Source organism: Hippopotamus amphibius, chromosome 13 (assembly GCF_030028045.1).
Source record: "Hippopotamus amphibius kiboko isolate mHipAmp2 chromosome 13, mHipAmp2.hap2, whole genome shotgun sequence".
NCBI lineage: Eukaryota > Metazoa > Chordata > Mammalia > Artiodactyla > Hippopotamidae > Hippopotamus > Hippopotamus amphibius.
Window position 1 is genome coordinate 11280383 of NC_080198.1, and position 23161 is coordinate 11303543.

At 42.7% G+C, this 23161-nt stretch overlaps 1 protein-coding gene across 1 annotated transcript in view; it reads right to left on the reverse strand.

Moving 5' to 3' along the window:
- Positions 1 to 15346, reverse strand: part of ITPR1 (inositol 1,4,5-trisphosphate receptor type 1) — a 314399-nt gene extending 299053 nt beyond the window's left edge. The window contains exons 1-2 of the mRNA XM_057706415.1: positions 15167 to 15346; positions 14256 to 14331 (exon numbers count right to left, since the gene is read on the reverse strand). The gene's annotated coding sequence lies outside the window, so the exon portion shown is untranslated. The remainder of the gene's footprint in view (positions 1 to 14255; positions 14332 to 15166) is intronic.
- Positions 15347 to 23161: the final 7815 nt, after the last annotated feature.

Consider the following 23161-nt stretch of genomic DNA (forward strand, 5'->3'; position numbering starts at 1 on the left):
ACTTTGGTGTTAAGACAGACTAAAGCACAGCCTCATCGAAAAAGAAGTATGTTCTCTTTATTTTAAACAGCTCAAGATAGGAAAGAACCCAAACCGTTTTTTTTTTTTTTTTTGTTAAAAGCTTTGTGGCAGAAACTCACTTATTGCCATTTTTCCCATCTATTTCTCCTGCACACACTTAACTAATTGCATTCTATTCATTTTAAAAAAAAAAAAAAAAAAAAAATCTCAGCTTTTGCCTACACACAATTCAGAATTTAAATGTTAGCAACTCCTGAAATAAGACCAAATTAGAACACTTTCATGAACCAAGAAGTTAACTAAGGTATCACTTCATTCTCAAGGGTGGATGGACAAGGGAGAAAATCAGAATCGTGACTTTATAGCAGTGAACAGACCTCAAAAACCACAGACTCACACATTTTTATTAACATGTAGAAGCAAGCCTCGTATTTCATTAAGATGAAGCCACCTGGCCCTTGGGGCTGAACAGTCTGACTTTCAGCAATCAGGGGACAAAAAGAAACCCAATGAACTGCCCTTAAATTCGGTCCTTCCACCAGGGGATAAGGCAGGGGAGGGATAAGTTGGGAGTTTGGGATTAACACATACACACCACTATATATAAAACAGATCATCAACAAGGACCTGCTGTATAGCACAGAGAACTCTATTCAATATTCTGTAACGGCCTATATTCTAAAAAGAATCTAAGGAAAGAGTGGATATATGTATATGTATAACTGATTCACTTTGCTGTACACCTGAAACTAACACAACATTGTAAATCAACTAGACTCCAATAAAAATTAAAATAAATAAATAAAAAAAAATTCTGCCCTTCCAAGCCCTGGTGTCAGACACTGAAGACCCCTGGCATGCCTGCCCCTGGTACCTCAGCCACTTCCTGATGACCAAGTGCCCTGTGTGTTTTACCGCCTGCTTACTTTAACTCTGGCCATCTCATATACAATCACCTGCGACACAGGCAAAATACTCCCCAGAGGCCTGGATTTGCACTCACTGACCCCTCTTAAACAGTTACATTGGCTAACACGGAATACCTCATCTACTTTTCTTTTTGGCCGCACCGTGCGGCATGTGGGATCTGAGTTCCCCAACCAGGGATAGAACCCGAACCCCCCCGCAGCGGAAGCGCGGAGTCTTAACCACTGGACCACCAGGGAAGTCCCTCATCTACTTCTAACAGCTTCCACCTCAACGCTTTTAACACCAGTTGTGACAGAACCCGAGGAAAACAAAGCTTCAAGACAATCTAATTTCTATCACATGACACAACTTCATCGGAGGCCAACGGCTGCAAGAACCACCAAGTAAGGGGTTGTACATTAACAGCCATTAAGGAAGTTGCATTTGAAGCGACTGTTTTCGAACATGGAGAGGAACCTACACTTTACCATTTGTTAATGACCCCTCCCACTGCAGAACTTCTGCACTGGTTGGTGTAACATTGCTCATCTGAAAAAAATGAACACAAGTGCCACTGGCTTCCAAGTTCTCAGTTTCCTTTGCAGTGTAGGAGGAGCTTTAGCTGGGAAGCAATTTTGTTTTGCAATAACAGCTTAAATGCATTCCCATGCATATATTTCCAAACAGAAAGCTCTAATACAATACCCAGAGTTAAGCACATTCAATTGCATCCTGCCACTTAGGCCTTCAGTTTCCTCTCCCAAATGTTCCATGCCACCACCCAAGCTTCCAAATTACCTACCTATCTTATAAGCCAGTGGCTCTTTAATGGTGCCCTGGGGAATCCCTGAGCGCTCCCAAGACCCTTTCAGAGGATCTTCAAAGAAAAAACTATTTTCATAAGAACACCAAGGTGTCATCTGCCTTTTCACTCAGTCTGTCACACATGTACAGTGGAATTTTCCAGAGGCTGCAAGACATGTGATGTCACTAGAGACTGGAGGCAGAGGCAGGTATAGGAGTTCAGTTACTTTCTATTAAGCCAGATCGAAAAGCAATTTTCAAAAAAGTAAAACAATGCCACTCTTCTCAGAGAATTTTTTTTGAAAACCTAATTATTGTCCATAAAAACATGTTACTGTGTTAATGTGCAATAGGTTTATTTTTTATATTTTCTGTGTTAATGTTCTCAGTGTTAATTCTGAATATTATAAATAGAGATTGGTATAACTCATGTTCAACACAAGTTCTTTGAGGTCCTCAGTTAATTTTTAAGCATGTCGAGAGCTCTTGAGACCCAAAAGTTTCAAGAAATGCTGCTACAAATTTTAAGATTTGCTCTGGCACTGGCTGGCTATGCACTTAGGACTCATACCATATAAATATGAAACTGGATAGAATAGGATTAAATGCAAAACATACAACTTAATAGCCAGGGCTTTAGCAAGGACCCCTTGATTCAAAAGTTAAATCCTTTTTATTCAACACATTGAGTACCTACTATATACCATCCCTACTCCAGGTGCTGAGGACGTAGGTCAAATAAGACAGTCCAGGTCCCTGCTCTCATGATACACATATTCTAGTGAAGACAGTAAAACAGACAAACAAGAAGATAAAACAATCAAGTCAACTCAGACAGTGGTAAGTACTACACAGAGAATTAAAACTGTCACCCCATCCTATCAGTTATGGCTGGTCAGAGAACAAGCTGAGACATGTAAATAAGACCTGAAAGTCAAGACAGAGGCAGTCATGCAAAAAAAAATCAGGGGGAAGAGCATTTTAGGCAGAGCAAAAAGCTAGCACAAAAGCCCTACAGCAGAAAAGGGCTTGGCAAGTTCAAGAAACAGAAAACCAGCCACAAACTCGGGAGTATTTTTAGTGGAGAAAGGAGGAAAGCACTGGGTAAGGTCAGAGAAAAGAGAAGCCTGTACCAGGGGGACTTTACAAGGGTAAAATGCATGGCTTTTATTATAACTGTGATGAGAAGTTCAGAACCTTGACCAAGTCATTTACTCCTTCTGGACCTCAAATTCCTTGTCTGCAGAATGGGGATCCTGAGGGCTTACTCATAAAGTTGTGTTGAGGATTAAATGAGAAAAAGCAAATAATGGACTTAGCACACAGGAGGCAAAACACAGGAAACATTCCTGTTTGCTGTTATTCTACCTTCTGATCTGCTCTACTTTCTACTCTCATAAACTACTTATATTAAACTGTTCTAGGGCTTATGATCAGTTGAAGATCAGCCTATTAACCAGCAAGTCCAAATGAATGTAGACAAGGGACACACTGTGACATGCATTTATTGGAACATGCCAACGCCAACTCCCACAGGATGTTCTCCTCGCTTTTCCAAGTAAGACCCCAACCACCCAAGCACCGCCAGGTGAAGAATGGATGACTGCGTGACACCTACACAGCCCCTCTGGGTCTACCCTTCCATCACCAAGTTTTGCCACTTGGCCCGAAAGCCCCATACACTTGGAAAGCCATTCTTCTGCTGAAAAATGTAGCCAGTGGAAATCCATCAGCCTTTCCTGCTCTTTCTTGGCATATCCACATCACCTCCAGCCCCTAAAAAAACAAAGGGCTTTTGCCAAAGTCTTTGAGTGCTGGTTTTATTGCTGCTTGCTTTGAGAATGATTGTTTAAAAAGAATGAAATCATAAAGCTTCCTTTAAAGTTAGGCTGCAAAGAGGAGGGCTTACGCACAGAGACTTACAAGCGCCTAGAGATCCAAGAGGCCACAGGCAGCTGGCCCCTCAGAAACATGGGGGGACCACAGCCAACACCAACACAAAAAGGCACCCCTTCACTTTTAGGTCAAGCAGCCCCCGGTGGGCAAAGCCAGGCAAACCACGAGGCCTTTTAGAGGGAAACCAAGAGTATGCCCAGAAAAAGGAAGACTTGCCAGCATTCGATCAATCTCCTGACTGGAGGCCAAGGACACTCCCTCCAGAGGAGCACAAGCCTCTGTAAGACACCCTCGCGCAGGCACATATATGGTGACACGGCTGTAAACACGGGGGGAGAGAAAACCCATCCTATTCACGGCTGACTCTCCCAAGGGAAGAAGAAAGGTTCTCTTTACAACCATCTCTGCTTCTGTTGTTGGGGACTCTCACAATTAACTCTAGAACTTCCTTTGAGCAAAGATATCTTGACGATATCATCTTCATAGTGAAACGAGGATGCGCACAGCCACGTTTTTGAGCTGGACACCGGGCCAGAACCCCCCACCCCCACCCCTCACATTTCTGTGCAGCCCCCTCCTTGCCTTCTTGTCCCATTAGCGGCGAATCAGACTGTCCTCAAACATGCAGCATGTCCCCATCAAGAGAGAATTTACTCTACTGCACAAAGCACTTCTCTCTGGAGCACAGAAAATCGCATTCTGCTTTCGTTTTCAGCCAGTCCCAAAGGAAGTCACCAACTTAGAAGTTTCAACTTTAAGCAGGGCCCTCTGTGACAATCTCAGAAATAACAGTCGTAAATCTGAAGTTCGGAGCAATTCTCTAGTTTAAATGTTGCTCATTTAGACATCTCACACACACACACAAAGATAAACCTACTTGCCTTTTCACAAACACAACTGCTAAATAAGCTATTCTTAAAACAGGTACGTGATCTAGAGTTACTTCTCAGAAAAGATGTCAGTACGGACACATGCCCCCAGGCCTATTCCTAAAGGCCAGCGTGAGAGAAGCCAATCCAAAGCTCCAAGCGGGCAGTCAGAGCACTTTACATTTCGTGGGGAGAGATCATTTAGCCAAAATTCCTCATTTTATAGGTGGGAACAAACAAACACCCTCTGAGTGATTTCTTGGAGGTCACACAGCCAATTAGTGGCCAAAGCCTGCAGACCACAGGGCTCCGGGAACCAAGGCCAGTGCTTGGAGGGATGGAGAGGGTGTTTATGTTGTTAAAAAGTGAAAGGCGGTCCCGGCCTGAGAAGACTCCCCTCTGCCCACAGCCTGAACCACAGGAAAAAGAATTTAAAAAAAAAAAAAAAAAAAGAAGAAAAGAAAAAAAGCAAGTTAGGTTAATATCCTCAGACAGATACAAGTCTCACTAAGTCTGGGAAAAACACTCTAGGCTTTCGCAGCCTCAGGGCTATTGTCATTGGGAGGGCAGAAAATTCTTTGTTGTGGGGGACCGATCCTGTGCACTATAGGATGCTTAGTAGCATCGCTGGCCTCAACTCACTAAATGCCATTAGCACCCTCTCCCCCTCATCTATGACAACAAAAAAAGTCTCTAGACATTGCCTAATGTCCCCTGGGGGGCCAAATCACCCCGCTGGAAAGGCCTGGTTTTGTTTTGATCTCTGAGACCTTCTGCAAGCACCTATTAGTCGCTACAACTTGGCAACAATGCCCCAAAGCAGGTATTTTTATACCTAGCCTACCAAAGAGGAAACAGACACACAGATGTTACATGTTTTGCCTGTACTGAGCAGGCAGGCAACACCCAGTCCTTGGGAGTCCCCATCCTGCGGTTCAGCAGGGCAATACCATTTCAACCTGAGAGCAGCTCATCACCACCTCGCTCCTACCTCCACTCCCTTTCAGTAACCATCACCAGCTTCCCAAGCCGAACGCCCTCCAGAGAGCTATGCTGCGCGACACCTCAAAAGCGACCACGAGGAACTGCTTAAGACCTTTCTACCCTGTCCTCACGTCACTCTCCATGGCAAACGGGGCTTTTCAGTGGCAAACAGCCAACTCAGGAAATAGGGCATCAAGAAAGGCGTACAGAAAATTAGATGAAGAAGCAGCCTACAGACTTCAGCGGGAGATAAAACGTACATAAATAACCTCATTCACAAGTATTTGTGAGCACTTACTATGTGTCAGGTACTCCTGTGGGGGAAACATCCAAAAGTGTCATGGCGTTTCAAATGACAAAGACTTTTAAGTTTCAGGAAAGGTTTCCCAGGAGAAAGAACTGGCTTGGGAGAGAAGCACTTGGCAAGGTGGATACAGAGGGGATGGGGATGGAGTCGGCAGGCAGAAAGCACACATGCAAAGGCAGAGACAATGTGATCACGCACGAGGCCAGCAAACATGTGAATGTCCCCAAGTCTAGGTGTTGCGTCAGCTTTTTCTGTTCAGAAATATGTGCATGTGAAGGGGCTATGGGGAGCTTTTTAAGCTGTTTTTGCAAAACAAATCACTGCCCGGAGAAACCTGCTCCTGAAATGCAAATGAACGCTGCGGAACTTGGAGGCTGGTGGTGTTTTTTTCTTTTGCCCATCTTTTTCTCCTAAGGAACACTATACCAAGCAGTCCACAAGTTCTGCTGACTCCAAGGGTCATAGAACATTATAAAATGTAAGTTCCTAAAAGTGTCTGACAACAGGTTGAAATGCAGCTTTCTTTATATCTGTGGCTTCACAATCCCAAGTAGGTTTTACAGTAGGTTTTTGGTCTCTTTCTACCTCTATCCGAAAAGCCAATTTAAAAAATCCCCCCATGTAAGCATGAAAGCTCCCATTTTCATCAGAGAGAATCCTGCCAGGCTTCTATCCTCTCACCTTAGTTGGTGATTCTGTCTACCTTTCCTCTTAACTGAACCTGAGAAGGCTGCTAGGGGAAAGTACAAAGGTCAGTTTCAACAGGTGAAAGCTCACCGTGAAAAAAACAAAGTAACTATAAAAATAAGTTCTCAAAAAGCACAGGGGCAAGCACCCTCCCAGCACAGATCTTCTCACAGGTTCACATGCGTTAAGAGTCCCCTAGGGATCTTGCTAAAATGCACTTTCAGATTCAGTGGATCTAGGGTGGGGCCCGAGATTCTGCATTTCTAAAAAGCTCTCAGTTTGAAGGCAATGATGCTGGTCTGTTGACCACACGTGTAGTAGGAAAGATGTAGAAGGTTTCTCAAGCTTTCGGCTGTGACCCACAGTAAGAAATGCACTGAACTTAAAACCCAGTGTTTACTCTGTGTGTGTATGAGAGAGAGAGAGAATGAGAAAAGTTGTTGCAACATAAACAGTTCTTCTAAGTATGCATGCGATATACTTTGATGTTTTCTATTCTGGTCTACTTTATCAAAAAAAACCATCCATCAAGGTCCACTAAACTGATTTTCACAACTTCTTAATGGGTTGCCACACAGTTTGAAAAATATGGATATAGAACAAGAGTAACATTCCTGCTTGTCTGGGGAGCACTCCTGCATCTTAGCCCCAGCATACTAAAGCTAAAACTGAGACCAACATGAAAAGTTAAGAGTGTGTTTAGAATTTTTTTTCAAAGGCAATGATGTATCAATTATATTCTGCAAAAGCTTTCATTGAAAATGTTTAGATTTTAAGTTTGCTTCATTTTAATTTATTTTCTGACCCATAGAATGAGAATGAGAAGAGTACCTATCTGGCCCTGAAGGCAGGTCTCTAAGTACCATCTCCCACCCAAAGGAACTAGGGTTTCTTGGAGACAAAACTGATTTCAGGTCTACATCAAGAAATATAGAAGATGAGCCTGCAACATCTTGTCATACAAGAAGCAAGAAGTCTAAAACCACTGGGATTGTGTCTTTTGAATCAACCTGAGTAGCCTCTGAGTAGAGATGGGCCCTTTGAACATCAATCAGGATAACTACACAAAATGAAGCATAGAAAATATGCTTAAATCCATGAGTTCATAATGATACTAAAAAACCACTGGTCATCTTGGAACAGGGTTTCTCAACAGTGGCACTGTTGATACTTTGGAACGGATCATTCTGGGTTGGAGGGCTGTAAGATGTATTGAAGGCTACTTAGCAACATCCCTGGCCTCTAACCATTGGATGCCAGTAGCACCCTCTCCCCAGTTGTGACAATCAAAAATGCCCCCCGATATTGCCCAATGTCCCCTACTTGAGAACCGTTGCCACGGATCACGTTAGGGAATCAACCCGTTATTTTTGAAAACTGGTAAAACACATGGGGATTGAAGTACTGATCTTGTCTTTTTGTTTATACATATGAATGATACTGCAAGGAACCAAATACTAGGTGGAAGAAATCTCATTTCATAAAATCTTCCAGCTAACAAACGAAGAAGAAAAAATAGAATTGGGAGTTTTACAAGTCCAACTGAACTCATGGACGGAGGCGAGGAGCATCACTGGATGCTAATCACGAAGCTGTATCCAGACGTATCACACACTCCCCTGAGTGAGCTCACAAAACAGACCCGGGGGAGAAAAGAAAGTGTGACTCCGACCAAGCCTCTACATCTGACTATCAACTTAAACACCAATATAACACATACAGAGGACAGAGGAACATGTTCAACTACACCACACTGACGCAGTCAGCACAATTCAGACTGTAGGAAAAGGTTTCACCCAGTTTCTTTAATAACAACCAAACAATGCATGGGGAAAAGAAAAGAAGTGTCGAGGAAATATATAAATTAAAAGACATCAACCATTTGTAACGTATCGACCTTTTTTTGGTTCCTAATTCAAACCAACTGTTCAAGTATGCATATCTGTTATTACTAGCGTATATATGTTGAATAAATTTATGTAAATCAAGGAAATGAGAACACAGACTCGATTTTAAAATTTGTGCTTCTTTTCCCTTGAGATGGATAACAGTATAGTGATTATGTCTTTTCTTAAACAATCCTAATACTAGAGATATATACTAAAACACAGATGAACTGGTATATCTGAGATTTGCTTCAATGTCATCCAAGAAGAGTGGGCAGTGTACAAGAATGTGGATGAAACAAGATGGGTCATGAATTGATAACCGTGGAGGGTGGGTGAGGAGTAAAGAGGGGTTCATAATACTAAGATCACTACTACAATTTTCTATAGTTTTCCTTTCAAGTGCAAACAAACAAAAGAATGCCTGGCCCTAACTCCTCAGAGGATTAGGTTACTTTGCAGCACAAATGAGAAATTCTTTATTTAAATAAATGATTACTAGGCTTTACCCTAATAATATGATAACTGACATCTGAATAGTGTTTTACCTTCCATTTAGTTTTCTTTTTTTTAATTCTTTTCTCATTTTTTTTAAATTTGTATTGGAGTATACATGATTTATAATGTGTTAGTTTCAGGTGTACAGCAAGGTGAATCAGTTACATATATCATATACCCACTCTTTGTTAGATTCTTAAAAACAGTACAAACTGAATGACAAAACCTGGACTCTATGACGGTGATGAAATCTGAATGATACACTTTTTTTACCCTAGTGATTCCATACATGTCCTCATTCCAATGAATGTAATGTAACCATCAAAGTTACAGTCATCTTCGGATGTCTATTTATTAACAAGAAAAGATGTTCACAACATAGAGTGCAAAAGGCAAGGTATCAAACTGGAGGTATGAGTCCCTTTTCAAGAAATTTAAATATACATGTAATTTTTATATGTCTATACACAGAGGGAAAGACGAAAACCCTAATCTCAGATGGTGGGAATGGGAGTGACTGGGTTTTTTTGTTACTTGTATTTCCTAATGTTTTACAACTGAGTATGTACATCTTATGTAATAAGTAACAAAATGTATATTTGTTACAAGTTTGTACACATGGAGGGGTCCACTGCATTCATCAGGGAGAATTACTTATATGGAACTTCATATGCCCCAAGGATGATATTAGATAGCAGAGCATGAATCCTCTTTGTGTAATTCCTTAAAATGAGACTAGACAGACTGTACAATGGTCACAGGGCACAAAAGCTTTGTGAAGATAAACCCCCAGGAATATTACTGGACTCTCACAATTTGTTTGTTATGCAAGTCACCTGTACGTTACCTTATTTTATCAGAGATGCCTTTCCCCCTAAAGTGAATTACAGTATCAGGTAAATCAGATGATGAACCAGAATGTCTAGAAATTTGGGTTTTACCCCCCATGAAGTTCCAATCGAGTATACGATCTTGCTAGCCACACCAAAGCCTCTTCGGAAAGGACAAGGTGGTTCAGTGATGCTGAGAACCACTGAGAATTCTGCGAGAGTTTAGAAATCCTCGGGGAAACAAATCATTGCTTAGTTGCAAAAACCTGGCCCCTGCACGATCTGACCCTGATTCCCTCCCCCACCTGCTCCCATCTCAGGGCCTTTGCACTTGCTGCTCTGACTCTAGAACATCCTTCCCCCCAGATACCGACACAGCTCACCCACTCACTTCCTGCAGATCTCAGCTCAAATGCCACTGTATTAAAAGAGCCCTTCTCTAACACAACATTGTGTATTAATTACACTCCAATAAAAATTTTAAAAAAAAGAGGGAGAGATGCAGACATACTAAGTGAGTACAGTTTGAGTTGACCAATTAACAATTGATTCCCCTATTAGCACAACCATAAACAGAGAGGAGAAACTGATCACAACAGTTCCCACTGCAGGTCTAAATAACAAAAGGCAAACTGAAAACTAAAAGAAACCTAACCTGACTGAACTTAAAAAGAAAAAGCCCTTCCATGATTCCTGACCTCCACCAGAGTACCCCCTTCTCCCCTTTGTTCTGTTATCATTTTCTTTTTATTGTGGTAAAATATACATATATAACACAAAAACTATCATCTTAGCCATGTTTAAGTGTATGACTCAGAGGCATTAAATACATGCACACTGTTCTGCAACCACCGTCACAATCCATTTCCAGAATTTTTCATCTTCCCAAAAGGAAACTCTGCACCCATTAAACAAACCCCCTTCCCCAGCACCCCCACCCAGGGCAACCACTATTCTGCTTTCTGTTTCTATGAATTTGATTGTTCTAGGGACCCCTTCTAAGCGGAACCATACAGTATTTGCATGGTCTGACCCTGATTCCCTCCCCCACCTGCTCCCACCTCAGGGCCTTTGCACTTGCTGCTCCGACCCCTGGGAACACTCTTCTTTTTCATCTGGTTTATTTCATCTAATAGAATGTTTTCAAGGTTCACTATGTTGTAGCAGGTATCAGAATTTCATTCCTTTTTAAGGCCAAATAATATTCCACGGTACAGAGGTACCACATTTTGCTTCTCTGTTCACCTGCCAATGGACATTTGGGTTGTTTCCCTCTTTTGCCTATCGTAAATAACGCTGCTATGAACATGGGTGTACAAATGTTTGAATCCCTGCTTTCAGCTCTTTGGGGTATATACCTAGAAGCGGAGTTGTTGGGTGTTTTGGTAATTCTAGGTTCAATTTCTTGAGGAACAGCCATACTATCTCCACAGAGGCTGCACCATTTTACATTCCTACCAACAGTGCACAAGGATCCCCATTTCTCCACTTCCTCACCAACGCTGTTGTTTTCTGTTACCCCTCACGCTGCTTTACTTTTCTCCATAGCATTTACTACCTATCATGCTATAGTACTTATTATATCGGCTGCCTCCCCACAGTTAGGATTGAAGCCTCTTCGGAACAGGACTTTCACTGCTGTATCCCCGGCATCCAGAACACACCCTGGCACAGAGCAGGTACTCGAAAGGTTTGTTCAGTGAAGGAAGAAAATATCTGAACCACAACTTTACCAGGCATTAGATTTTCCAGAATAGATTTATCACACCAAGGGCCTTAAAGTATGTTCAGTTTAGGGAAGGACCTGGACACGGCTCAACATGAGCAGTAGCTCAATGGGGGATGATTCCAGCTCCTCCTCATTAGCAATAACTCAGAACCACAAACACTACAACAACTGGTAGGAATCATGGAAAGTATGTCACTCATGTCATCGACTTCAAGCCTTAACTGATTTCATCAAAAGAGCCGGGCAAAAATTTAAAACAGCCCAAGTGGACTAAAAAAATCACATGTACTTCCAGTTACAAAAGAAAGAGCCTGTGAAAGCAATGTGTTTTATTTTAAAAGATCAAACCAACAGAAAACAAGATGGGGCATTGGCCTTGGGTAGACGCCTTAATTAGATGTGTCCAAGGACAGCTTGACCTAAAAATCTAACTCCAGGCCTAATTTTAATTTTTTGAGTGTTTTCTTCTGTTGTTCAAATTTGGTGTTGGTTTCATTTTGGTTTGCTTTTTAAGAGCTGCTTGTAAAGAAATCAGATTTCCCATGAAAGCATTACAATGAGCTAAAAAGCCACTTGAGTTTTTGCTGTGGAAGTCAGTTGGTTGTACACCATTGTATCAGAAGTTTCTTTCTCTGAGACCATGGTCTTCCTCAGCTAAAAATATTTTGAGATAAAGGGAAACAGATCTGTATTCAGTTCACCTATCTCTTCTCCTCTAAGCAACCATTCCATCTCTCCTTCCTCAAGAAAAGATGCTAATTCCTTCCAAAAGGCAACCATTTTGCTTAAATGGATAACATCACTGTCAACCCCAAACAACTTTCATGAGTCCCAAAGTGGAGGCCAGGAGTAATTCATTTACAGCATGAAGAACTTTCCTCCCCTGATAAGAAGAAAAGCTTGATAGGATATTCTGGTCTGACTTGAATTATTCGAAAAGCAGATTATACTTTCAACACACACATACACACATACAAGTGAAAGTAAGAAATGAAAAAGAAAAGTGTTCTTGCACAACCAGCCACAAAGCAAACTGAAGGATATATGAAAAGATATCAACATTTCACAGTTCAGATTCACTGCAATTTAAACTTTCAAATGATTCAAATGGAGAAACACCTGATTCTTGCAACCTGCTCAGATGCCTTGATGTAGATGATCAAGATGGATTTCAGGTATGAGATAAACCCAATGACAAACTTAATGTTCCTTGTGGTTTGGTTTGGTTTCTTTCACTCTCCTCATGCAGACTTTCAGCACACAGCTTTCCAAAACGAACTCAGTACAACACCTAAGACCTCAAATACCCTTTTATTCCTATATCTATGGCTACATCGTTTTCTTCTTACATCAAGGTCACTTTGTTCCTTCATCATTTGATGGGACACAAGCAAAAATTATTTCATCAACAGCAATAAGTTTACCATTTTTCCTAGTTACCTTTTTATTCCCTCGCCCCTGCCTCTCCTCTACAACTTAGGTGCACTTGTGGGAAGCAGCAGAGTCCCAAAACCTGGGGTTGTATCTTGCTTCCATTGTGTGCTAATTACCAGGTACGTGATTTCACTCTCTGCATCTCAGCTTCTTCACCTGTACCTGACTCACAGGGTTTCTGTGATATATGGCTCTGGACCTGGCTTACAAGTACTTAATGTGTATTATTATTTTTAGCAACTGGTCAGAAAACAGTCTGTGGACCACTTTCTCCTTGCCTGCAGCTTACTCTGAAGAGGGAGCCTGAACTCAATCCTTGGCCTTATGAGTGCCCACCTAGCCATGTGGGTCAAGAGAACTCCAAGAAGGAAATGGACCTCACACATCCAAATGCTTCCCACTCCACCAGCACTCCTGAGGATCTTATCAACAGGAAACAAAAGCACAATACTACTATCATGAAGTGTCTGACTTTTCTAATTAGAAAAGCCCAAAGACTGTAGCCCAGGGAACAGCTAAATATTTAGAACGTTAAAGAAGCTGTGAACACTCAGGCCCCCCACCCCTATTACTCTGTTGTTTACTCTGTTCTTGACCATTTCAGAAGAAAAAACTTGTGATGCCCAAACCTGCAGCAATGCGGATACATGTGCACTGTTAAAACCTCCTTCTCTTGAAGTGCAGTTTGAACATTTGGGGGAAAATAATAGGAGCTGCTTATGTTCACAGATAAATGCTGCTCTCAGCTCATATCCCACGACAGGCACCTAAACCAAAGGAATTCACCAGGTTCCTTTATGTTCAGGTGGCTTCAAGTCAAGGTCTGGATGCTCTTATGCTTCAAGAACTTCCCTTTTTAAAGTTCTAATTCTTTCAATTTGCCAACAACCACTTTCATTTCTTGCAACCCAACCTACTCTGATTAAACACACATTCACAGTAAGAAAAAGGAAAGTGACTATTTTTGAGAGAGGCAGATAATTTTTGCTTACATATCTTGGCAGATGAAATACACTGCATCCTTCAGAAATTAAATCATCAGCACACCACCTGGCAAGTTCAATTCGCAGGTCACCAATGGGCATCCCTTTTATTGCTCCATTTAATGTTTTTCTTTTTTTTCCCCTCCTCTCATAAACCTTCAGGCTGCTTCACTTCTGAGCTAGGGCCAAAAGTACTAGGCAGGACTGCCCCCTGGATCTCATCCACTCCGTAAAGCCCTCACCAAAGGCAGTGACAAATTTTGGAGGCTGAGCTGTGGAGTTTCCTTCTCTTTCCTACTCCCTATCTCCATGACTCTTTTTTTTTTTTTTTTTTTTTCCCCATGACTCTTTAGAGAGAACAAACAGGCTTCCGACAAAAACTCATTATTGACTACAGCTCTCAGGCTTCCACACTCACCTGACCAGGGTCAGGCACTCTGTTGCCAAAACACGCCCAGCCAGGGGTGCGAGTCCTGCTCCTCGGCAATCAGCTCCTAAGTATTGAGAAAGAAAGACAATATGAGATTGGCCCTAAGAGAAATTTTCAAATTCCACACTTCCACTTTCGGTAGCCTCCTTCCTGGAGAGACAACCCTCCTCCCCCGCAACACACACACACACACACACAGAGGTCCACCACCACCAATTTGACAGGTAGGTTGGTAGGATCACTTGGGTAAGGATTACAGGTAAATGTGCTTGTTTCCAATACACAACTGGCAAGTGAGGGCTAAGTGCGCACAAACTTCCAATGCGCCGGGGGGCTGGAACCAAGGGAAGTGTTTGGCAGATCCCAAAGCACTTGTTTCCCGGAGCGGAGGCCAAGTATCCGAAGCCTGCATCTTCACCGGGCCTGAGCTTCGTCCACACTTCATCCCTTACCGCTCCCAGGGTTTTCTTCCGTGTTTTAAAACCTCCCCACTGGGGCCCCCCACACATGCATTATTCTCCCAACCCTGCAGCACGAGGGAGGGCTACATTTTACGAAAGACTGTTTCCTTCAGCAGACTCACATAGGACACCCCCACAAACCACCCCCCCCCCAAAAAAAAAAAAAAAACTATTTCCTGCAGCTGCTGCAAGTTTCCAACTTGGGGGAATGCCATTCCAATCCAGAATGGGTAGCCCTCAAAGCCAGTCAATGGAGTCGAGAATTATTTTAACCTCAAATGAACCCCCCAAAAATGCCCTCGGCAAAAGAGCTTCCAAATGCATGCAAGTGCATGCAACTCCACCAAAAACTCCCAGGGAGCGAGGCAAAAACTTCTGCTCCCGGGGTAGGGGGACAGTACCAACTCCCCGCGCCCTCCGCCCGGCCCCAGCCTCTACCTTGGGGGAGCCACGCCGCTTTGGGGGAGCAGGGCGAGGAGAGGGGTTAGCAGCCGCTGGGTAATCCCATGTCCGCGAAGAGGGTGCTCGTTCCGTTAGGATGGAAGCGGAACACCCACACCTCCTCTCGGCGTGAGCTTTCTCTCTCTCTCTCTCTCTCTCCACCCTCAGCCTCCTCCTCCACCACCACCACCTCCTCCTCCTCTCCTCCCACCCCAGCGAGCTTGAGGAAACGCTTCAGCAGCACATCCACATGGTTACTGCACTTCGAAGCGGCTCCTGGCAGCTTATATAGGCCGGGAAGCTCCCTGGGCAATGTAGTCCGAGTCCGGGGTGGCGGCGGCGCCTGGGGCTACGAGGATGAACTACAAGTCCCAGAATCCCATGGGCTCCCGGGCTGGGTTCTAAATAGACGCGCGCCGGGACAGGGAGGGGCGTCCTGCGGGGAGTCCGGGCTTCGAACTCAGCTCGGCTGTGAGAGCCCGCTGAGCTTGGAGCCCTAGACCCAAAACCACCCGTGGGGGGGGAGAGGCGCCCCCAACCCTTGGGGACTCTCCTCCTTCGGCTGCCCCCTTTCCCTAGAATCCAGGTGTCCCTGGGAGCAGGGGGCGGGGATGGAGCTCGGATTTCTGCTTTGGGAAGTTTTTACAAGCTGTTACCCACCCTTCCTCCCCCCGCTTTTGAGTCCCGGAGCCAAGAATTTCAGAAATCCAGGGCACAAAAACGCCAGGGTTTGCGGTCGAGGATTAAAGGCGCGAGGGTGTCTGTATTTAATCTGCTGTGTGCCCTGTTCGGGCTCTCACGGAAAACTTAAGTCTGGGAACAACGCGAGCGGGGACACAGGCAAGTGGCTTGAGAACACTTTCCTGAACCCGAACTGCGTGTGTCTGTCCTCGCCCCGCAGGAGGCAAAGAAGCGCAAGCCTCTGGGTGCACACATAAAGAAGCCGGGTGGTGACTTGCCGGCGCTGAGACCGAGAGGCAGAAAATAAACACCAACCGCGACCTCGGTCCTGACCCGGCTAGGAGCAGCCCCTCTGCTCCCGGGAGCTGTAAATGCTTGAGTAAATAAACCGCAAACCAGAAAATTCAGGGCTTTGGAGAGAGCAGCTCACACAAACATGCGCGTCCAGGCGGGGCGCCCTCCTGCAGCTCCGACAGGGGCTTCGGGGACAAAGGTGGCTTTCAGCTCACTGCTAAGGGATGCCTGGACATCCCGGACTACATGCGTCAGGCTCCAGCGTTTGGAAGGAGGGCAAGTCAGCCTCAGAAGATGTACATTCATTCCCCAAACGTTTCCTGAGGGTCTGCTGGGTGCCAGGCACTGGGATATGGTGGTGAGCCAAAACACATCCCAGTGCTCTGGACAGGAACTGCCTACCACCGCATAGGATCTGCTAAACAACAACAGTAGCAATAATAATAACTGGAGGGACTGATTTTATTGAGCCCAGCCCACATGCACTTTCCATGAGTTCTAACAACCCTAGGCATATTTATTATCGCTATTTGACAGAGACACAAATGAGGTCTCAGAGAAATCAGGTAACTTCCCAAGATGACCCTGTCAATTAAGGACTGCAGCCTGGATTCCAATTCCAGCCTATAAGTGTACTAAGCCCTTGTCTTTGGGGAAATCCATCACCATTGCCTTAAACAGCCTCCCTCTCCATTTTGGGAGCAGCCTCTGAGCCCTTGGGCAAGTCATTTTTATCTCTTTGCCCTAGTTTTGCCATCTCAGAGGGAGAAAATCATTAGGATTTGCCAGCTTTCTGTCAGGTTTGCTTGATACAGACTCAACAGTCTTGTGAAACTTCAGGAACAAAAATTAGGGGAGCACCATAGCTAATAATTATTACTGACATAACAATGCCCAAACTAATAATAATTACTGACATTTATTGGGTGCAGGCCATGTGCCAGGCATTATTCTAAACTCTTTATGTACATTATCTCCTCAAATCCTCTTAATGAACCTTTTTTTTTAAATTTATGAGAAAATTGAGGCACAGAGAGGTTAAGTAACTTCCCCAAAGTCACACAGGGACTCGGCTGTCTGACTCCCAAAGCTTGGTTCTTTACTACTGCCCTCCACAGCTTCCCCAATGTACACATATGCATTTTATTTGTCTGCTCATATACGCATTCAATCATCCAGGAATGGTTATCACATTCACCTTTATCCCCTCCTCTCTTTCAGCATCATCCTCTGCTTGCTGGACCCCACAGCCTTGTGCCTAATGCCTCAAGCTACCACTCCCATCAGCAAGAAGCTCCCCTCCTCTTGTCACAACAAAGGGGTCCACACCTATCCCATTCGTCCCCTCTCTTCTTTTCCTCCATGAAAACACTCTGTTCTATTTCTGAAAGGTTTTTGGTTCTACTTTTCATGTTCAACAAATCAGTCTATGCTAACATAACTGGCACATACTAAAGGGTGATTATTTCCTGTGCTTCTAACTCAAAACCCAGTGGGATAATGTGGATTTTCTGAAGAAAACTTGATCATGTCTGAGGGCTGGAGTGAGTGACTTTCATCCTCACTTCATAGGGGACACTTGACCTTTAACTGTTTTCTCCACTGTCTTCCCATCCAGACCACAAGTTCCATTAAAGGCAGGGACCGTATTTCGTTCATGTTTCTATTCCTTACCACCCCTAACCCAGCAGGCCTTAGTCCTCTGCACATTTTTGTAGATATGCAAAAAAAAAAGAAAAGTTAATTTTAAAAAGGTGCTTTGACAGGAGGCGTGGCAGGCAAATGGCAAGCTAGATGAATATATTTTTTGAGCACACAAACTTTGTAGCCCGTTTGCGTCATAGACTCTTTCCTCTACCTGTGTGTATGAATGGTCCTATTCAACATTTTACAACTGGCCTCGGTTCTGGAAGCTACAGGGTCACCAGAAATTGGTTTTGCCAAATTTACTATGATGCTCAGAGGTTCTCTATGGTGGTGTATGACTGATGATTGATATGACAATAAATGGGCCACTGCCCAATTCACTCTCCGTTATCCATAGAGGGAAGGGGGAGTCTTTGCCTTTGCTGTATTTTTTTCCTGGAAGAATTTTCTAGATCTGTGCTTTCCAATACAGTAGCCACTAGGCATTTGGGCACTTAAGATGTGGCTACTTGTAACTGATATGTGAAGTAGGTATAAAATACACACTGAACCTTAAAGCTTAGGACAAAAAACTCAAAATATCTCATTAATAATTTTTATATTGATCACATGGTGAAATAATATTTTGGAGATATTGAATTAAAGTAGATTATTAAAATTAACTTCACCTGCTTCTTTTTACTTTTTTACTGTATTACTACAACATTCAAAATTATACATATGGCTTATATTGTATGCTACTGAAGAGTGCTGGTCTAGAACACCAAGAATCTGATTCTCGAGATCCAATTTGTGATGACGACCAGCCCTGAAAGTTGCCATTTATGACTTTGCCCTTGAAAATGCCCTATGCAGGGAAGTAGGAGGGCTTTGCAGTCAGGATACTATCACAGATTGAGCAGAAGTCTGAAGAACGTCCAAAACTAGCACACCAGGCTACCCCAGGGAAACCCTACAAATAGAAACAGGTTCTCATTAGCGGTATTTAGCTGAAAACTGCAACTGAATTAACCTCCCTAGAAGCCCACCCTCAAACGCTACCCTGACTAAGATAGCAAGATATGGTGGAGAAAGCAAAGATCAGGAAAAAATAAAAATGGCTGTGACACGCAGCCGCATCGTGAATATCCATGTAACTGTGGCCAGTCACCTAACTCCAGAGGCTCGGTTTTTTTGATAGAGTGAAGCCGATAATCCTTGCCCTGCAAACCTCACCAGATCAAATGTGTCATTGGACATGAGTGGATTTGCAAGCTCACCCTAGCTGTACCAAGAGAACATCATCAACAAGCATGGAGAAAACATTGATGTATCATGATATAGTACTCAGCCCCAGACCAAACTTTGCATGATCAGGGCAGCCTTAGTCCCAATTTTCTTCCAGGCAGAAGATTTCAATTGCCTAAGAATGTCACAGTCATAACTGGCAAATACGTTCATTAATAGGTCTCCAGATCACTCTTAAATGGCAAGACAGAATGACTGACACCGAAGTCAGAGAATTCAACCTATTTTGGGGGGCCCTGATGTGTTACCTATATATGCCATCAAACATAAGAACTCTCAGTAAAGAGAAATAGCTACTGTATAGCCAATCTTTAGACTGTTCTCTCTTGGTCATTGGTCATTATTTACTTTTTTTTATGGTGGAAGGATGGAATCACAGCCCTTTTTGAGAATCATGTAAAACCCATGGACATTTGCCCCAGCACAACACAGATGCTCACAATTTTAGCACCAGTACTTGGAATTTCTTGTACCAACCCACCCAAACTCATTCGTAGATATCCCTGCAAGACTAGGTTGGCTTTTAGCTCCATCTTTCTGTGATGTTGTCTCTCCAACCAGATAAACTGTTTGAAGACAGGGAGCAGGTCCTATATTTGTGTACCATCTAGCTCAGCTTTGCGTACAGAGCAGGTGCACAGCATTTACTGGCTAATTCACTATTGAAGCCGTAAGGATGGCCAGAGAAATGTTGCACAAACACATCGCAGCCCCACTTGAGATGGAAAAAGTGCAGTTGGCATTTGGACAAGAGCAGGAGAGAGACCAATTTGGTATGGACCTAGGGAAAGTAAGATGTTTTTCCTGAACCAAGGTTCTGGGCATCCTCTGAGGCTAAGAGAAGGCATGAACAGGGAGAGACCCTCTATTTGCTGTCCTATTGCTGGAATTTAAAAGAGACTGCTTTTAAATGTGTCAGTAACCTTGCATGTAGAGGGAATATGGGCAAATTGTCAGTAATATAAGATCCACATAAAAGCTACAGAAGAATGCAAGAATTAAGTACTACCACTTTAAACTATATGAAAGTGACAGCTATATCATCTCTGATTATTGCTGCCAACATTATCAAGAACCATGTAAGCAAATCAAGAGCACTATTGCTTTCTTACCCGTTATCTTCCTGTGACACAGCAGAACCAAGGCTTTATTATCAACTCAGACATTTCCCCCATGTCCTGCCTCCCATGTGTAAGACTATCATCCTAAACTTCTCTGGTAGCCAAGCTAGATCTAGGGTCTTGAAGAAATCTTGGGAAAGGACTCATTATCTTACCCTAGTGTTTGAAATGAAAGGAAATCTGTTTATCAAAAGAAAAACAGAGGGACTTCCCTGGTGGTGCAGTGGTTAAGACTCCGAGCTCCCAATGCAGGGGGCCCAGGTTTGATCCCTGGTCAGGGAACTGGATCCCACATGCATGCTGCAACTAAGAGTGTGCATGCCGCAACAAAGGAGCCTGCTGGCCACAACTAAGACCCAGTGCAACCAAAGAAACGAATTAATTAAATTTAAAAAAAATAAAAGAAAAACAGAAAGCTCTTCCTTACAGAAGAATTCAACTAATACATGTAGAAGGGATAATAAAATTAGAAAACTACCATTTTGCAACTTCCGCTTGAAAAATTTGTTTGGACAGATATCAGTAAATGCCAAACCTCCTGGACAAAATGTTGATGGGGAAGAAGATATTCATATGGTCCTTAAAAATCACCCCCTGCACTAGTCACTAATTATGAAGTGGAAAGTGGACCTTTACAGTTAAGAAATATGGCAATCACCCACATTAACCAAGTAATCAAATTTACCATCAAGAATACTGGAACAAGCGGACACTATTTACATACTGATGTGATTCTGTAAGAAGCCCACAATATCACATGTGAAACGTTCTTGCCCAAAATGTTTCAGCATATAGTCAAACAAACACAGAATGTGGGGCCTTCTACAAGACCACTGGTCTAGACTCTTCAAATTAATTCCTGTCATGGAAAAAAAAATGGCAGGAAGACCATTTAGATTTAAAAAGACTAAAACAAACATTACTACTAAATGCAATGTGACCAGTGGTTGGATCCTGAATTGGAAGAAATAACAAATATGTCTGTGGAAGACATTTTTCAGCAACTGGAAAAATTTGAATCTACATTGTATATTAAAGAATACTGTGGAATTATTAATTTTCTTGGGTGTGATAATGGTATTGTGGTTATGAAAGAGAATGCCCTTGTCCTTAGGAGGTGTACCCTAAAGTATTTGGAAGTGGAATCTTGTGCTGTCTGAAACTCACTCTCAAAAAACGTATATGGGACTTCCCTGGTGGCGCAGTGGTTAAGAATCCGCCTGCCAATGCAGGGGACTTGGGTACGATCCCTGGTCTGGGAAGATCCCACATGCTGTGGAGCAACTAAGCCTGTGCACCACAACTACTGAACCCATGAGCCTAGAGCTCGTGCTCAGAAAGAAGAGAAGCCACTGCAACTAGAGAAAACCCATGCATATCAACAAACACTCAACACAGCCAATAAATAAATAAATAAATAAATAAATAAATAAATAAATAAATAAATTTACTTTAAAAAAAGCATATGTATTTAATCTGAAAAAATTGTTTATGTATTTGTACTTATCTATTTAGTCAGAAAAGAATCTAAAATCTTGCTACATTTGTAGATATTTTTATGACCATTTTTTGTAACCATTTAACAGTTATGCTGGAGAATTATTTCATATCTTTGAAGGTGATATTAAGAGCAATAAATTGTTTTTAAGTTTCCATTTAATTTTTTCAGTAAAATGTAAAACAAGCTAGTTACTATAACTAGGCAAATTTGTGTCAAAGTTATCCAAGTTATGAGTAATTCATTGCAATATATCCTTCTTAGGGTCTTTTCAAGTCAACCAGAAAAGCAAAGCAAATGACGCATGAGAAAAGGGAAATGGAAAACTTGAGAATTTTTACTGGCTTCATTTTTCCCTTCTCCTGGGAAAGTTATTTAATGATCAATAGACCTCGTCACTGAAGCAAGTACTAAAATCTACTTAATTCAGTTACCAATCAAGCAGAACCTGCAGCTTTTGCACTTCCCGTGTTGTATCAGTGTATCCAGACTCAAGAACGTTTACTGCTTCCTTTTGTTTCGCACTTAATTTTGTTCCCAGATTTAAAGTAGTATTTTCCTCTAATTGTAGTTTTAGGATATGGGAAATCTGCATCATGAGTTCAACCCAGACGGAGAGTTTGAGTTTAATCCTTCACAAAACACATCAGTGAGGTGGGGTCAGCCCAGGGAAGTGGGATTGGAGGGTGAGGGGTATAGTAGAGGGATTTACATAGGGACACTTTATTGGCTGCATAAGTACCTGGATGTCAGTATTAAACTGATGTTTAATGGGTACTTACATACTCTACCAGGTGCTTCGCTGTGCACGGGGAAGCGTAGAAAAGACTGAGTAGCCTAAAAGACTGAGTAGCATTTTTTTACGACTTTTTAATGCTAAGTTGTAGCCCTTGGATGGTCTTTCACCCCATTTCCTTCATTGCCTTTCTTTCCAGTAATATTCTGCAGACCTAGCAGCTGTGACCTAGGAAATCGCCTAGATGCTGTCCAGGTCCTCTGGCCTTCTTTAATTACTTCACCCCCATCTATGGGGGTGAAGTAATCAAAGATGGGAATATTTCTCCAGTAGAGATACACATTATCAAAATGATCCTTTGTCATGGAAACACTTTTATTGAATATAATATAGGAAGTGAAGGAGAAATAGCTTCTTGTGAGTAGTTTCTTTACTCAACTTTCCTTCAGACAAGCCCTTTCAATTACACTTAGGGCTGTGCTACCTCTTAGGGGTAGGAGGAGGAAGCAGAAAGTACATCTATTTTAAAGGCAAAGTCTCACTCAACACCTGCGATACCTTGAGAAGTAGATGAAGTTGGCAATCCGTGACGCAAATGAGCGATTCTATACAGATGTGTGTTCACTAGAAGAAAAAAAAATTAAACAAGCATATAGTACTCTCATTATCAAAAATAAAGATAGTTAGAAGAGAAAGATTACTGTTTCCAAAAGAACCCCATTCATAGG